The 18,985-nt window shown below is 40.7% G+C and overlaps 1 pseudogene; it reads right to left on the bottom strand.

The window, feature by feature from the left end:
• Positions 1-2,476: 2,476 nt before the first annotated feature.
• Positions 2,477-4,364, bottom strand: LOC129443318 (polymeric immunoglobulin receptor-like; annotated as a pseudogene).
• Positions 4,365-18,985: the final 14,621 nt, after the last annotated feature.

Consider the following 18,985-nt stretch of genomic DNA (forward strand, 5'->3'; position numbering starts at 1 on the left):
CAATCTCTACACTTCTCTTCAACCAACGCTACCTTCTCCAAAACCAACCCCCCACTGCAAAGCCACACACAAATCAAAGAGCATTATAGTTATATCTCCATACTCACCAAAAGAAAGTAGACCACCCTCAGCCAGTCAAAGCCGGGCTCCAGATTCCGCTGTTGAGCCTCAATCTTTTCCATGCTCACACAAAGAGCACCCCATAACATCATGCCGTGCAGAGCACAATGCAACCCAACTCATCGATACAGGTAACGTTTTCCAGCTCAAACATGCTTCCGCCAGCAGCATTAGCCCCACCTCCACAAGCCTTTCAGTCTGATTTCTCCAATCCTTTCCCCTGTCCGTGGCCGGCAGCTCCACCATCGAGCTCCAGCGCAAGGCTGCCTCCGCTAGCAGCACAAGCTCAGATGCCGCTACCTTTACCTCCTTCACCCCCCTTCTTCTCTTCTCAAGCCCCAGGCTGCGACACAAGGTACCCACAACAAATGAAACCTGCGTTAGCCACCAACACCAAATCCCCATACACCTTATTTACCGCAACTCTGATGCCCCTCCCACCGAACACTTCAGCCCTGGAACCACCCCCCGTCTCTCACAACATCAGAACACAGATCCTCTCAGGTACGGACGTAGACCTATCTTCCCTCCCCCCGTTTCAAACAGCCAAATTGACTGTGGCAATTTTGCAGTCACGTTAAAGAACCCACACAACCATCACGTGCACTTTTTTTGCTGAGTTTTCACTGGCTTTCAACCGATATAGCAAAATTATCTGCTCCACCTTTCCCCAAAGACGACGGGAATTAAATGACTACCTCGCGATCATCGCAGAATTTGCTTTATCATACGAAGGCGCCAATTTCTATACTTACCACAAGCTTTTCTCTGCCAAATGCGCCGTTAGAGCATCCCAAGGGAATCAATGTCCGTACTGGGGCGCCATTGATATAGACCTCCACAACAGAGTTTTCCCAGGATGCCAAAACATATCATGCGCAGTCTGCAGATCTTCTGCCCATTCTACCACAACCTGTCCGCTTATTAACCCTTCAATCACCCCATTTCCAAACCCACCTCAACAAAAATCTACTAGCTACGTTCCGCGCTCAGCCATCACCAATTTCAACGCCCCCAATCGCCAAAAGAACCGTGCTTACTATTCTTTAAACCCACCCTGCAATAATTTCAACACCTGACACTGCACGAGACAACAATGTCGTTATATGCACATATGTAATTACTTTGGCGCCGTTCATGCTCGCATCATCTGTCCTGTAAAAAAGTCACAAAATTAAAAACAATTATTTGTCGACTCCTGTGAATATTTCCCAATTGTCTGCGGTTTTGTCTCAACACCCTGACCCTGAATTTTCTAATTATCTTTTGACAGGGCTCAAACACGGTTTTAAAACCGGCGTGGAATGCCTCCCCACACAAAGCCTAATCTGCAATAACCTACAGTCCACACTCACCGAGCCAGACACAGTAAATATGCTAATAATCGAATCTGGCTTCATGATCGGTCCCTTTAATTCACCACCTTTCGAATGTTTCGGCATCAGCCCAATCGGAGTTGCCACCCGAAAATTCTTAGGTAAAAAACGGCTAATAATTGACTTATCAGCCCAGCACAATTCCCCGTTTCCAAGCATAAACAGCCTCGTTTCTCTTACCAAGCCATTACCTTAATCAAAACCGTTGGACACGGTTCTTGGCTCGCTAAAGTCGATAACACGTCTGCTTTCAATGTGATGCCCATCTATCCTGATTCATGGCATATTTTCAGCATACGTTGGCATGAAAAATTTTACTTTGCCGTCTGCCTAACTTTCGCCTGTAAAAGCAGCCCCAAGATTTTCGATATGCTTTCAGAAGCCATTTGCTGGATCCTCTCTAACAAACACCCAATTCCTCACATTATTCACCTGCTCGACAATTGCGTCTTCAGTCCATGCACTCGAAGACCAAATCTCCCTAAACAGCTCATGCCTTAACGAGCTAAAATTATGGATAACATTTCTGAAACAGTGGAACGGAATTGATTTTCCCTCTGCTCACAGGAGCCAGCTTTTACTAAAATCCACTGCCGCAGTAGTGGTGTTTTTACCATCTCCCGCAGGAGATCTTTTCTCCATTGCTGCAGCGGTGTCATTTTCTCTGCTCCCGCAGGAGCCCTGTTTTTACTAATCCCCACTGCAGTGGCAGTGACGTTTCCCCAGCTCCCGCAAGAGCCCTGTTTTTACTAATCCCCACTGCAGTTGCAGTGACATTTCCTCTGCTCCCACAGGAGCCCTGTTTTCCACCGCCGCAGCGGTGTTGTTTCCTCTGCTCCCACAGGAGCCCCGCTTTCACTAACCTCCATTGCCACCGCAGTGATGTTTCCTCTGCTCCCGCAGGAGCCCTGCTTTTCACAACTTTCCTCCACTGCCGCAGCAGTGATGTTTCTCCTGCCCTCGCAGGAACCCTATTTTCACTAATCTCTACTGCCATCGCAGTACTGTCTCCTCTGATTCTGCAGGAGCCCTACATTTCACAAATTCTTCACTGCCACAGCAGTGATGTTTCCTCTGCTCCCGCAGGAGCCCTAATTTTCACAATTTCTCCACTGTCGCAGCAGTGATGTCTGTACTGCTCCCGCAGGAGCCCTACCTTTCACAAATTCTCCACTGCCACAGCAGTGATGTTCCCCCTGCTCCCGCAGGAGCCCCGTTTACCAGCATTTCAAATTCCGCTTTTTTGGGGGGCACCTACACTGTTCCCAGCTGCTGTCCTAAGGCCGAGCCCGGAACCCTCTCTCCGCCAGGAGGCGCTCCGGGCTCAGGCCATTAACGAGCTCGGAGCCCTCTCCTCGGACAGCACGCCAAATACGCATATTAATAACCCTGTTCAGAATTATTTGTAAGTGTGAACTCGTGAAATGATGTTTTATTAACAAAGTTTGGGAGAAGCACGTTCAAATAATCAACCTAATTACCTTGCAACTATGACCAGTTGACAATCAGAAATCAGGTGTCCACCTGATCGGCATCAACAGAAACCTATATAGACTGGAAATCAACTCACCCTCATTCCTCGATAGTTTCAGCATCCCTCCACCTCCCCTTCTCCGCACAATTGCCTAGTCACCTTACTAACCAGAACAGAGGGGATTATTCTGGGTTCGGGCCTAAGGCCGATCCTGGAACCCTCTCCCCGCCAGGAGGCGTTCCGGGCTCAGTTCATTAACGAGCTCGGAGCCCTCTCCTCGGACAGCATGCCAAATACGCATATTAATAACCCTGTTCAGAATTATTTATAAGTGTGAACTCGTGAAGTATTACCTGTTGTAGGTTCTGCATCATTCAATACAACAGGAGTCTGTAGATCTCTAACAGAGACTTTAGCATCTAAACAAAGAGAAATGAAACAGTTTAGTAATTAAACCCTTTTAGTCATTTTTCTTTATACAGCAGTAAAATTGATAATTGAATGAGTTTTACCAGTGACTGTGAGTTGAATAGGAGCCTGTAGATCTCCTACAGAACACTAACACCAGCCAGAATCACTCTTCATCAGTCCAAACATCACCACAGTCCAAGATCCTCTCCTATCATCACTGATCTTAAATGAATACTGGGATGTGTCAGATCTTCCCACTGTGTAACATATTTTGTCTTTATATCTGCACCACTGTTTGGTTTCATTCTTATATGGAGAAGTGTAGAGACACTGTACACTGATATTACCACCTTCATCTACAGTTACACTGCTGGACATCACAGAGACATCAGGAGCTGTCATCACACAGACAGATGATATTTGTCATTGACATTTAGCAGAAACAAGAGAAATCTGATGATGAAGTGTAAAATAAATCTCATACCTGATTGAATTGTGATATAAAGCTTCTCTGTCACATCATGGGTAACTCCTTCAATTTCCACAGCACACCAGTAATATCCAGTGTTTTTATGCTGCAGGTTTATCATAGGTACAGTAAACAAACTCTGATCAGTATGATCAATTATTTGGTTTCATTTGCATATGCCAGAATAGAGCAGTAATAGAATACTCCTGCTGAATGATAGCAGCAGTATTTCTTGTGTTGGGTGTATTTACTTTCATAATGACATGGAATAATAACAGATCCACCCGTCTGAACAGTTACTGTCCTACACTCATCACCTATAAATCATTAACAAAACAACTCTTACAATTTTACCTAAACAGGTTCTATACAGTTGTGGACATTTTTAAAATATCCACTACTATATATTTTTTCATATATATTTAAATATAGAAATGTATATCCTCCAGAGGACCCTGGTGAGACGCAGGAGGAGCGGAGCCCGGAGTCACCCCACAGCGCTCAGAACCTCCATGTTCCGGAAGCCCAAGGACCAGGTATCCCACAACATCAACAGCGGGTTAAGTGGCCTACAGCCAGCAAAGGGAGTGAGTGGCAGAAATTTGATGATGATGTGGATGGTATCCTGGAAGCTCCAAACAATGACAACCATGATCATCAGCTTTGCCACTGAAAGGTTTGGCTCAATGTAGAAGCGCGGAGCTACAAACCAGTACTCCAGGAACCGCAGGGCAGAGAAGATTGCACAGCTGAGGCAGGAACTCCGACTCTTAAAGAGGCAGTTTAAGGGGGCAACCGAGGATATCAAGCCAGGACTGGCAGAACTACGGGGCATCCTCAGAAAGAAGCTGCTGACCCTCCGCCGAGCAGAGTGGCACAGGAAGCGGGCTAAGGAGAGAGCCAAAAGACGAGCTGGCTTCCTAGCGAACCCCTTCGGGTTTACCAAAAAGCTTCTAGGTCAGAAACGCAGTGGCCACCTCACTTGCTCAAAAGAGGAAATAGACGCCTATCTGCATGACACTTATAGCGATGCAGCCCGGGAAGAGGATCTTGGCGAATGCAGACACCTTATCAACCCACCCGCACCAACCACTGACTTCAATACCAAAGTACCCAGTTGGAAAGAAATCCAAACTGTTGTCAAGGCTGCCAAAACCAGCTCAGCACCAGGGCCGAATGGTGTGCTATATCTGGTATACAAGAGGTGGTCCAAGCTCTTGCAGCAACTGTGGAAGATCCTAAGGGTCATCTGGAGGAGGGGGAAAGTTGCCCAACAATGGAGATCTGCAGAAGGGGTGTGGGTTCCGAAGGAAGAGAAATCAACCACCATTGAACAGTTTAGGACCATCTCACTGCTAAACGTCAAGGGGAAGATATTCTTCAGTGTCCTTTCCCAACGGCTGTCAGACTACTTCCTAAAGAACCAGTACATCGACCCCTTGGTGCAGAAGGGAGGGATCCCAGGGGTTCCTGGGTGCCTTGAACACAGTGGAGTGGTGACACAACTGATCAGAGAGGCTCGTGAGGGGAATGGAGACCTGGCTGTACTATGGCTGGACTTAGCCAATGCGTATGGCTCCATACCTCATAAGCTAGTTGAGGAGGCATTAGAGAGACATCATGTTCCAAGCAGCATCGCGATCCTCATCATGGATTATTATAACAACTTTAAGCTGAGGTTTACTTCCGGCCAAGTTACATCTGAGTGGCATCGGCTGGAGAAGGGGATCATCACCGGATGTACTGTGTCAGTTATTCTCTTTTCTCTTGCCATGAATATGCTAGTCAAATCTGCTGAGCCAGAATGCAGAGGCCCCAAAACCACCTTTGCTGCAGGCGGGAGTGGGCGGTCAGAATGTTTTTGCAGGAGATCCGCGGGCCCCAGTGGGATTTTGCATGTAATAGAAATGGGGTCAACGCATGAAGTTGAAAAGAAAATTAAGCTAAACATTATGTGGGACATACCATGGCAACTTCGGGAAGCACATGCCCAATGCTGTTATACACTATGTGCCTCGCGTCTGGAAGAACTGGTGAGCACTAGTGACAAATCAGGTTGTTAACAGTTAAACTGTTTGTTTGTTTAATTAATCATTTGGTGCGTGTTTATCATGCAGTATACATTTTTAAAGTGAGGTTTTGTTTTAACGGTTAATGTTACAAAACACTGCTTAAAAAATTATGTCATTTTAACTGCATAAAACCCTACACGGAGCGAAGGCTGAGTCAAATCCTTGGTTTCAATGCGGTCGTTAGTACGAATTCAGTACTGTTTGATCTTACAGAAATTATAGTATAGCAAATATTACACTCTAACCCCAAACGCAAGCAAACTTTAAAGTTTGAGGACATGACAAAGTTTCACAAAATTCCTTGCAGGAAAAATTATCTTCTATAAGTATATAAACATACAAATTATATCAAATTAAAGAACACACCCTCTGCTTTCAAGCAAATAATAAACAAACAAACAAAATGGGGAAAAAACGTTTCATTATATATTTACTTTTTCCACTTAATTTAACTACTGAAATATAGATATTTCTCTTCAAAAATACAACATTTTGAGAAAAAAAGCTTAAAAAATTGCGTTTTTGTAAAGGAATTTATGTTACAGATCAGACTCAGAATAACTATCAAACATAAAGGCAGTTAAAATAAATCATTAAATCTTTTTAACTTCCGTTTTTGATAAATTCGGTTTATCTAGTGGATAAAAGCGGTATTACACTTTCACTTTAAAATTCGCCCAGAAAGGCATATTTATTAGTTAAATATTAACTCATAATTGATGAGATAACTCGGGCGAGATAACTCGTCAATGGCGGTGAATGAGTAATCTGAACCAATGTTTTGTATGAGAATGCATTTGTGTTCAGTTTTCACAAGCTCTGAGAAAATCTGCGGTAGCGGGTGGGAGTGGACACAAATACTGCGGACGCGGGCGGGAGTGGAACACGCAGGTTGCGGGAGCAGGCGGGACTGGTCATAAATTCAGCGGGTGCGGGCGGGCGGGCGCGGGTTTAAAAAAACAGTCCCGCACAGGGCTCTACAAGGGTGTACAACCACCAAGGCAAAAAATTTTGTTCTTAAGAGCAGGAGAACATCCGCCCTCCCGACTAAAAATTCAGACAGGCCTGCTGGGGACAGCGAATGACTGGCAGCTAATGGTGGACCTGGGGAAGCAACTTAAATTCCCCCGAGATATTGTGGGGACCAGTCTTAGACCCGACATGGTTCTACTCTCAGCAACATCTAAGCAGATCATCCTGTTGGAGTTAACAGTGCCCTGGGAGGAGAAGATGGAGAAAGCCAGTGAAAGGAAGAGGGAGAAATTTGCGGAGCTGGTAGAGGAGTGTTGGAGTCGGTGGTGGCGTGCATCTTTTGCAGCGATTTTTGTTTGAGCATATCAGTGAACACCCCTGACCACTCGGTGAGTTTCACGTCTTTATAAACGAAAGTTTAATGCATTTTAGGAAGGATTGTTCCAGTGCACCTATCCAGTCATTGTAGAGGTAGTGGGTAATACAACAAACACCAGAAAATTCTCGGGCCAGCATCATATGTCCAAATTTCAGTCAAAACCGTTCTATTTCATCATAAACAATCTGAAAACAGGGCTTTAAGTGTAAAATACCGAACTTGTCCTTTAAACATTAAAGTGCCCATATTATGACTGCTTTTCCACAAGTTATTTAGGTGTATGAGTTCCATAAAGCATGTTTCAAAAGTTGTTTGCTCGAAATAGCTTGTAGGAAAAGATTGTTACCCATCTCTAGGAGCCTCTGTTTCAGGGCAGTTCAGATTGTGCAGTTTTGAGCTAGTCATTACATATTTATGAGCTGCTGCTCCTTTGATCACGCCCCACTACTAACGTCATGTGCCCGTGCTCAGTGGTATCGTGAGCAGTACAGACCATACTGTGTTATTATTTTATATATTATTGCTATTAACAGTTTATGTCGCCAACAGACAAATCATGCAAAAAGTATCACTAATAAGTACACTACAGGAGAAGAAACTCATGACACAAAATGATTCCAGAGTAAATTGTGATGTTACGTTAGCAGTCACAACAATAAACTCGTTTTCCCTGGACAATGCTAACATATTCCCATTATAAAACATTTTCAAACGCATTACTTTCGCAAATTACAGAAATTAAGACCCGGCGGGGAATGTATACTGCTTGTGGACCGCGGGTCTCGGTGTGTCAAACTCATCAGGACACACAAAGATTCCAGCGTAAATTGTGATGAGCAGTCTCAACAATACACTCGTTTTCTCTGGACAATACTAACATATTTCCGGCATAAACATTTTCAAACGCATTATTTTCGCAAATTACAGAAATTAAGACCCGGCGGGGGATGTATACTGCTTGTGGACCGCGTGCTAATTGCTAGAAGGGATGGGTGTTTGCCTGGGTCCAGTGACATGCCCCCACGGAAGAGAATTTTGAAAAAAATAACCCCTGAAATGAAGACTTCTGGTGAAAATAGTGGAAACTAATTGATAAATTTAGATAAATATATTTCATACAATTTCTTAGGCCTAAATATTTAATGAATAGCAAAGTATGCATACAAGACTGAACCACATAGATGTGAAATATAAAGGCTATCATGATCATTTTGCCAACAATGAACCATGGTTTTGTTAAGTTTATAATACGCCCTCTTCAAAGACCCCACATATTTTTAAACCATGAGCTATCTAAATCCATAATTATTTAATAAGAAACCCATCAGAAATGATTGACACACTATGAGACGGGAGGGAGCGGGACACAGGAAAAGAGGGAGAGCACTGGAGAGATGTAAATGTGGATTACCTGTACTATCTCTTTTAATATAATCACGTTCTTATCAACTATATTTGAGTTTTAAAAATCCACATAATTACATACCATATGAGCCTCTGGAGACGACTGACGGACAATGAACCTTGACATTGCTCCATCCTGTGCCCGCAGCCTCTCGCTCCTCTTGTGATTATTATCTCCTCATGCGTGCTGCTTAATATCACACACTCCGCCGTGACAAACAGAAAAAACGCGACGGCATATGATACAATTGGCCTTGTATTCATTGTCCCTCACGCATTCCAGCCCCGGGTAGTCATTTTCTCATTCAATTCTATATTTTTGTGCACGTTTCTTTTTCGCCGGCTGCACGGATGCAGTCATTTTTACATTTCCCGCTGTTGTCACTTGTCGTCATCGTTGCTATGATACGTGACATCACAATGACTGAAACGACCAATTAAAAGGGCATTCCCTGATGGGGCTGCAAGATGTTAAAAATGCTGCGCTGATCATAGACAAACAGAGGGAGAAATTACCGCACCGTCAGGGTTTTCTTATACATATGACGCGGTCTGCGTTCATGGCTGACATATTATAAGCTGTGTCTGTCATGTATTTGCACTGAATAAATTTTCATAAAATACGGAACAAACTGCGTTCCGTATCACTTCAATACGGAACAAGAATTTTATGTGTCAAATACGGGACGATTCCGTATTATACGGAACGGTTGGCAACCCTACTGGTGGGTAGAGACCTGCAAGTGGGGTGGTGGGCGGGAAAATTCAAACTGAATGTTACGAAACGTTTTGTTACGTCACAACGGAGCTGAGTTTGAACTCGCGTGATCTGAGGCTCAAGGCAGAGGACATTCAGAAACGTGTATCTCACTCAAAACAGCATGGATGGATTTTTTTCCAAGTTTGTATGTGTGTGGGAGCATCAGAGACACAAAATAACACCCCAAATCCCAGAAAAAATGAGTTTTTCCTAATATGGACACTTTAAACTATAGCATGTTACAACAAAGGACATTTCAACAATGCATGTAAGTAAGCTAAATCAAACACATACCTGTAATAAGCCAGATAATAACAAAAATGAACTTCAATCTGACTGTCTGCATGTCAAGTAGATGTGATGATTTATTTCTCCATATCTTTATCATGTCCACGTACATTTTCATTGCTTTTTTAAATACAACAGAAACAATTACTTGAAACAATTTTTTTATGAAACTTGAAGCTGAAAGAGACACAGAAAATCATCTGTCTATAGTGACTGTATGTTGTACTCGTATAGCATCTCTTGCTTCCTGTATTTGAGTTGCTTGAGACAACAGTTTACACACATACACACTTTTTTCTGAGTTTACTCAACTTGAGACTTTAGTCCACCCAACTCAAAAAAAGTTAGTTTTTATTTAATCTTTTATAATTTCAGTTATTTATTTATTTATTTATTTATACAGTGTACTTAAGATTAGTAAATGCTCAAGCAGATAATGTTGTATACATAAGCATGCATTTTCAAGCAGTCACATCACTGTCATTCACAAAAACATCAGAACTGAACACACAGAAACCTCAATCATGGTGACAATCAAACATCATTTACTATAAAACAACTCTAAATACAACAGATAGCAAACATAGACAACATCAACAGCATTAATAAAGCCATCAAACTGTAAACACTTTGTATCTATCTATCTATCTTACAGCACTTTGGTTACAACACCTGTTGTTTTAAATGTGCTATATAAATAACTAAACTAAACCAAACTAGTCATCTTTTTTAATTATTTAACCACAGAATTGAACATGATGCAATGCAAGATGGGATTGCGTGTATACTATATTAAACATTTGTGGGACTTTTATAATAAATTTAGCTTAAATACGAACTCACAGGACTTTACTTACGGTAGGCTATAGGTGATCTAAAATCTTAAATTTTTATTTTACGCAAATTTTGTTTTACAGTTTTTCTTGATGGCTTTGACATGGTTAAAGAAACTATGATCCACTCAGTTTTCATAACCACTATCTCAGCAGAGCAGGAGACACGTCTTGCAAATGTGTTAACCCTTTCTCGCTGGATTGACACATTTTCCCCACCCTTTTGCAAAACAGTTAACACCGATGTCATTCAAGCAGTTCAAACTACACTGTTTAAGCTATGGTAACCAAACAACCACCTATTCCTAACTATTAGAAACTACCTAGATCAGTATAAAATCACTGATTAACCTGTTTGACAATCCTTCACACAAATCTTCAAATAGCAGTCAGATTGCAGGCCTTATAAATAAAAGGTTCCACGTCTGTGTTGTTCTTTGCCAGCATGGATGGATGAGGTCTAAGGCGTTCCGCCACTCTCGCCTTGTCAATGCAGTTTGCCTATTGCTTGAACACCATAGACACATCCTTAGACCAAAGTAACAAAACTTAAAGCTTTTGTAACTATACCTTAAACACACTGTAACCATTGCTTAAACACATTGTCAACACAACATTTCAATGGATTAGGCCTGTCTGTACAATTATAACAAGAGCTTTTATTTGCTAGAATTGAAAGACTGCCACATGCCGGTGGAAGGAGAGGTATGTTCTCACAACAGCAGGAGACCATTATTGTCAATATGGTCCTTCAAAATAGTCTCATTCGTCTGCGAGTTGAGGAAGACAATGTGAATTTTGAAGGAATAAACAGTGTCTCTCCACAACTGACCGTGTCCTGAAACGCAACCTGATAAGTCTCAAACAAGCCTACAAGGTACCATTTGAGAGAAGTTCTGAAAGGGTAAAAGCGTAATGATATCAATATGTACCAGTAAGTAATACAGCACTATTGAGTTACTGTACATCATCTTTACGGTGTTGAGTGTAATGCAGCACATGGATACAGAGGCATGAAGCCTGGAATGCTAAACATTAATTTTTGTTCATTTCTATAGAGAATGTTTCAACTGGATTACATGGAGAGGCCTCATGAGTGCATCTTTTTGGATGAAGCTGGCTTCATTCTCACAAAGAGGAGAGGACGCAACATTATTGGTCAACATGCCATAGTAGAGTTGCCAGGGCAGCATGGTGGCAACGTGACCATATGTGCTGCCATCAACAGCTAAGGGGTGATTCACCGCCATGTGACTTTAGGGCCTTACAACACCGCCCATCTTATAACGTTTCTGTATGCTCTACATGAAGCACTACTGAGAGGTGAACAGAGAGTTGATGAGCAGGCAGAGCATCCCATGTATGTGTTAATCTGGGACAATGAGAACTTTCAACGTGGTCTTAGAATTCGTGATTGGTTTGAAAATAATCCATGTTTTATAAATGTGTGCCTTCCAGCATACTCGCCCTTCCTTAATCGCATTGAAGAATTTTTTTCTGCATGGAGGTGGAAGGTCTATGACAGAAATTCTTACGCACGGGAAAATCTCATTCAGTCAATGGATGCAGCATGTGACAACATTGGAGTGGAAGCGATTCAAGGTTGGATTCGGCATGCTAAAAGATTATTTCCCCGTTGTTTGGCAAGAGACAGGATTGCCTGTGACGTTGATGAGGTCCTGTGGGCTGACCATGCCCAGAGGCATGATGCTGAGCCAGAATGATTCCAAGACATTGCTATTGATCTGTTGCATATTTTGTTTGTGACTACATTTATATGTCTGCAGGACTGTGCAAGTACTTCATAATAAATATAATTTTCCCCTGCTCTGCCCTGAGTGCAGTGTTTTGCTTTTTTCTCTGTAGTGTGCAATGACTGCTGTGTAGTGTTTCTGCATTAGCTGGATGCGTGTGTTATTTGAAAACAGTGTATGGTTTTGGGTAAAGATAACATAGTTCAGTTGGAGCCGATGGTGTAGTGGACAGTGCTCCGACATATGGTGCAGACGCACTTCCGGCGACCCGAGTTCGAATCCCGGCTTGAGGTCCTTTGCCGATCCCATACCCCCCTCTTCACCCTGTACTTTCCTGTTGCCTCTCCATTACTTACTATCAATAAAAGGCAAAAATGGCCCCAAAAAAAAATATTTAAAAAAAAGATAACATAGTTCTGAAGCAATTTTTGGATATAGCAAGACAAATCAAAGATTTTGACAGTGTACCTTAAGTTTGGTGATTTGTGTTTAAGGTGTGAAAAAGCGAGAGAAACATTCAAAAAAATGTTTTACGCAATTCAAAAATACACATTTCTAAGATGTGTCTTCTGCATTGCTGAGATAGTGATGATGAAAACTGAGTGGATCCTAGTTTCTTTAACCAGGTCAAAGCAAACAACTGTTGCTAAATTTGATGATTAGGGGTTCCATTTTTCTTTATTTCTGTAAGAATGTTTGTTTTTAGTAAAAGCTCTTGTTTAATTGCAGAAATTCTACTTTGAGTTTTACAGAAGACTAAGGGCCCTATTTTAACTATCTAAGCGCATTGTCTAAAGCGCAAAGCGCAACGTCTAAATGGGCGTGTCCGAATCCACTTTTGCTATTTTAACGACGGGAAAAATGGTTTGTGCGCCGAGCGCATGGTCGAAAAGGGTAGGTCCTATTGTAATGGGAGTTTTTTGGGCGTAACGTGCAGTAAACCAATGAGAGTCTCAGCTCTCATCCCCTTTAAAAGCAAGTTGCGCTGGCGCTATGTCTAATCCCTATTTAGATGACGAACTTTGTAAACTAAAAAGCTAAGCGGAGGAAGAAGATCCCCAGTTTAAGATTAATGTTAAATAATTGTGTTGTTTTTCACTTGTATTGAAATTGTTATTTTTTTATTAAAACCTTTAAAACCCGTTTTCTTTTAGTCATGGAAGTAAAAAAGTAGGCTTGTAATTGCTTTAAATGTATGGCTATCCAATATCATCAAAAAATGATTTACAAGTATGTAAGATAAGGTTTGTACTCTAAAATACTTTATTTGTAACAAACAGGAGATAAAGAATTTACAAACGGCTCTCCTCACGTTTCAGCACTTTGGACAGTGTTTTTTTTTAGCAAAGAGTTTTTTTTAAGCATTACTTAAAAATGTTTCTCATCTCACCATATCCGCAGGTACAGTGTCATCATATACAATAAATCCGTGAGGTAGCATTAAAAAAAAAACATTTAAAAACAGATGCATTTGTTTAAAGCAAAGCATTTATTTACTTACCAGGCTGCAGGTGAAGCAGCTCTTTGCACCTTCTAACGTCTAATAATTAGTCCTCATTTATGTCCAAGAGACTCAATAATAATCTTTTACATTCAATCCTTTAATCTTCATATTTAAAAGCATTTTTGTGCTGCTGCACATTCATGTACTTTGTGATAAGCAAACCCGCGTTGTTCTCCCGTTTATAGGCGCATATTACTAATGCGCTCTTTAAATAAAATAAAACACATTGCGCCATTGACTGTAGACTTTAGACCAGGTTTTTGTTGGTCAATGGCGTAGTCTATTTTAGTTGCCTCAAAATAGCAACGCGCCAACAATGCGCCTGAACACACCTCGTTTTCAGACTAGAACGCCCATGGGCGCAAAAGGGGGCGCAAATTCGTTTGCTATTTAAACAATGCGGCGCTAAACGTGAATAGGGTGGAAACTAGCGAAAGACACTTGCGTCGCACATTGCGCCAGGTGTAAGATAGAGCCCTAAGTTTGAGAAAATTACAATAAAAATAGACAAAGACTGCAGTGGACAAAGGCCATCAGTTTGTTGCTGGTGAGATGAAAGAGTAATTCAAATGCTTGTGTGAATTGTTTTGTTGCAAGAAATTCAGTGTTTTATTTTGGCAGAGATGTGAGTTGTTAATCTCCATGTGCTATGTCCACGTGGTTTGTATGTAGAGTTTTGACATGAGCCAAATTCTGCAAAAAGTGTGTAAGGAATTGACAAACTGTAAGTGGTTTGGGTACACCCTTGTATGATGATGCTGTTCCTCCCAGCATATCCCTCATTTTTTAATTCCATAGTTCTTCAGTGCTAGGAGGTGGAAAGTTTATGATCACCATCCTTATCAGCAAATGCCTTTGCAATGACTGCTCCTGCCTTATGCTGAGTTTACACCAAACGCGTTTTGGGCATCAAAATCGCGTCTACTGCGCCTAGTTTGACGCTTGAACACTTTGAATGCATTTGACGCGCGTCCGAAGCAAAATCCGCTTCTTGTGGGAGGGGCAACTGCTGTGCGAGTGTCTGTTTGCAAGATGAGGGATGTTACTTGTGCATTTATCGAGAGAGTTACCAGTTTGTATTGGGTAACCTTACTATAGGGGGAAAATAAACGGCGCGGGTCGATAAACGTCACGTGACTCAAAAGTGAAGTGTGTACTACAACTTACCAGGTTGCCCAAAGTCCTTACTGACACTTTTCCAAGCAAGGTCCTTTTTATTCCTGTCTCCTAATATAGCTTCGAGTGACTGCTTGAGTGAGTGACTCCGGGCGGGGCTGCCACCACAGCAGCAGACAGGCTCCTGATTGGTTAACGCGGCGCGAAATTCCGCCAAAGTTCAAATTTTTCAACTCAGGCGTCAGCCGCAAATTCCCGCGAACCGCAAAATGCACAAAAGCACCATTGAGGCGGAAACGCGTCTTCTGCTCCGTGCCGAACGCCTCTTCCGCGCCGCGGGACCTCCTGACGCGCGTCAACGCGTCTGCACATTGACTTAACATTGAAATCACTCGCGCTTCACGCCTCTACCGCGGTTGGTGTAAACGTACCATAAGAAATAGGTGCAGAGGAATGTCAAGGTTGGATAAGGCATACAAGAAGATTTTTCCCTAGGTGCATTGCAAGAGAGGATGTTGAATGTGATGTGGATGAGGCCATGTGGTCCCATTGTCAAGACAGAAGAGACGGATCAATAGTGGCTATGTCTTACACTCCAATAGATTTTACTGTATTTTGGTTTAGATGTATTCTCTGAAATATTTACAGTATTTCGTTTTTTAGATATGGTTTGACAAAAATATATCTCATAGAATCAATAAAAAATGCATCAAAGCATTTCTTATTCTGGATCCAAATCTTTACAAAAAGGCCAATATAGAAAGACAACAAAAAGTTTGTGTGTTGTTTGAAGGCAAATTTTGCTTTTGTTGCATATTTTAAATGTTTTGGCGCGTTAGAGTCTTTTGCAAACAAAGTGTGTCATTTTGACCATGAATGCCACTGTTTAGGGATATGGGAATATGAGAATGTAAATTAAGTTTTAATATTTTGTACAGATCTCAGTTGTATGCTGAGCTAATACAAATATAACAAAACAACTTAAAGAAATGAACTCTCTTTCTCTCTCAACAGGTATTGTTTTGGTATAGTGAACACTTTTAACTTGGTATAAGCACTTCTTGTATTATTGCCTCCATATGAGAAATCACTTTATTGTTTCCTAATCTTTGTAAATCGCTTTACAAAAGTATCTGCTAAATGCCTAAATTTAAATGTAAATGTAAGTCTTGTGGACAAAGTTTCTGTTCTTGTTAGCATTCACACATCATTCACACATTATGTGTTGCATGTTTTTAAACAGGCGCATGGTTTACTTGAAACAATAATGTGTGATTTTAAACAGACTTGAAATCTACAACATGATATATCATGTATAATGTGTACATTGCTATATTGAATATGACAAAATGTCAAATAATACCCCCAAACACAAAACATTATTTTGCCCGTCATATGTGTTCGGTGCGTCATGTGAACCTATGTGCATCATGTGTCATACTCATTTGCCTGCTTAAACATCCGTTTGTCTCAGTTTACATGCAACTGTGCAACCAAAGATCTTCAAGATCTCCACTCTGGCCAGAGTTTTTAGAAATAACCATGTACGTGTAAGCAGGGCCTCAAAGAGATTAATAAATATAAACAAAATCAAAATTAAGTACAGATCCAAAATCATTAAACAAGTTAAATGAACCAGACAAAAATAAAGTTCTGATTAATGAGGGTTAAAGGGGTAAAAACAACTACCAGATGGCATTACACACAAAAACAAAGCTCACATCAAAATAATACTGCTGACTTGTTTTATCACAACACATTGTAAAAAATGTGTGTGGGGAGTATTTTTACACATAGTTGGGTTGAAAAAAAAAGGTTATGGGCAAAATGCTGAGTTCTTTTAACCTTTGGCTGAGTCATGCATGATTATTTTCTAGGTTGAATGTAGGTGAAATGTAGGTTCTGGACCAGGGATGGGCAACTTCGGTCCTGTAGGGACCTGCAGAGTTTGGGTCCAACTTGCCTTAGTCCACCTGCCTAAAAGTTTCTAGCATGCCTAGTAAGACCTTAATTGACTGCCTCAGGTGTGTTTAATTATGGTCGGAGCCAGTGTTCGAATTGAGGGGGGTCTGGGGGACCCGGACCTGCTATAAGCCTTGAGGGACCCCCCATAAAACACAAAAATATAAATTAGGGGGGTCCCCTGGTTTTTATTAAAATTAAAATAATACATGAATTTAAAATTCTCATGTTGCGCTGTCACGGGCTACTGTCCATTATTTGTTCCAATTTCGCAATAAGCTAATTCAAATGATTTCTGTCGGAAATAAATATAAACTCGCAAGTGCGCCTCATGCTGTTTTCTGGACGAATTGACAGACACGTTAATGTCTCTGTCTGCGTGTCGTGTGGATTATTTTCACCTCAGTGACGGTAAGAATATTTAGTAGTCTTTAGGGTTTTTATTCTTCTCAAACTATTATTTCATAACAGTGGCGAGGCTACACACTCAAATTGACAGCTAGTCCACCAAGTCAAAAGAAACATAAAATACTTTAATGGGAAAGCAGAAGAAATCACACATAAATGATAAAAAAATTATAGTCTCTTTGATACTAATCGCTCAAATACGCATCATTCAGAAATAACTATTTATAAAAAGTTAACTTTTGCATGTGTTTTTTAAACCTTGAACCTTTTAAACATTATTGTTAAATTATTTGAGCACAAGATGTTAAAGTGAGCTGTTGTGTGTGCGCACAGACAATTAAACAATTAATTATATTAATTAAACAACAGAAAAACAAAGGAAGATCACTTCTGTATCTTTAAAAAGATTAATTATATTTAATTTATATAATAAAGAAGACAGTGTTAATGTTTATTTGATTCTATTTATGTCCCTAAATACTACTGTTAGATCTTACTTTATTTGTAACTTTGATCTTTTCTATTTTTATATGCTCATCATTTCTTAATTTGTTCTTATTTTATTTTTCCAGCCCCAGTTTTGCTGATCCGAAAATTATTCGATCTATGATTTAAAAAACGCAATGTAATCCATTTAACCAATACTTTGAAGTAAAATTATGTACTTTGAGAGTAGGCATTGAGGTCCACCCTATTTCACCCCTCTTCTGTTAAAATTGTTTGGCCTTGCCCAGGGACGTCACTAGGATTGGAAGACAGGGGGGGCTCAGCCCACAGAGTATTTGTAACTTGTGTTTGCAAAATTTTTGCACTCACATCTGAGCTACAATTATGTCAACAACCAGTCAAGAAACCAAGATGTTAACAAGTAAAACATGACAGACATATCCTCCTCTTCCATTTCTACTCTGTTAAATAAAAGTTACTGTAATGTTAGCTTTTGGACACATCAAAGCTGCATGGGGGAATTTAGGCCAGACTTTGCTCCTGATTAGTTATTCTATAAGCAATGACTTAAATGCTATCTGTATGCTTTTGTAACTGTATGATAAAGTAATAGCATACTATATCTAATTTCTATTTTAAGTTGTCCACACACAGAATGCTATGGTGGATAGGTTCAATCAGAGTGCAATTTTGTTTGACTTGCATACAGTTTAACCCAAGAACTAGAGTTTTAAAGTCATAGTGATATTTGACAACACACAGGTTTGAGCATTTCTCAATTAAAGATGATTTATTCTGCCAAATGAATACAATGTATAATATAAATCAACAACAAAAAGGCGGTATTTTACCAGGTAAGCTATTGATATGGATCCTTTTTAAAGTGGCTACTGTATAAATATAATAACCTGATGGCGGAAGGAATAAAAGATTTGGAGTAATGATTACTGTATAATATGTACTGTATGACTGCTTTCATTTTTGTTTCACATGTGTATCTGTGGAGAGTGTGGGCATTTACTCATCTTTAGCCTACTTTTAGGTAACATCTATCGTACGTATTTAATATTTAATTTATCACATTGGGGCAGTTTCCCGGACCAGGATTAGCTTAATCCAGGACTAGGTCTTAGTTTAATTAGGAAATATAAGTAGTTTTAACAAACATGCCTTACTAAAAACATTAATTGTGTGCATTTTGAGGTAAAACAAAGGGCCCTGATGTATTTGAAGATA

Source organism: Misgurnus anguillicaudatus, chromosome 2 (genome assembly GCF_027580225.2).
Source record: "Misgurnus anguillicaudatus chromosome 2, ASM2758022v2, whole genome shotgun sequence".
Taxonomy (NCBI): domain Eukaryota; kingdom Metazoa; phylum Chordata; class Actinopteri; order Cypriniformes; family Cobitidae; genus Misgurnus; species Misgurnus anguillicaudatus.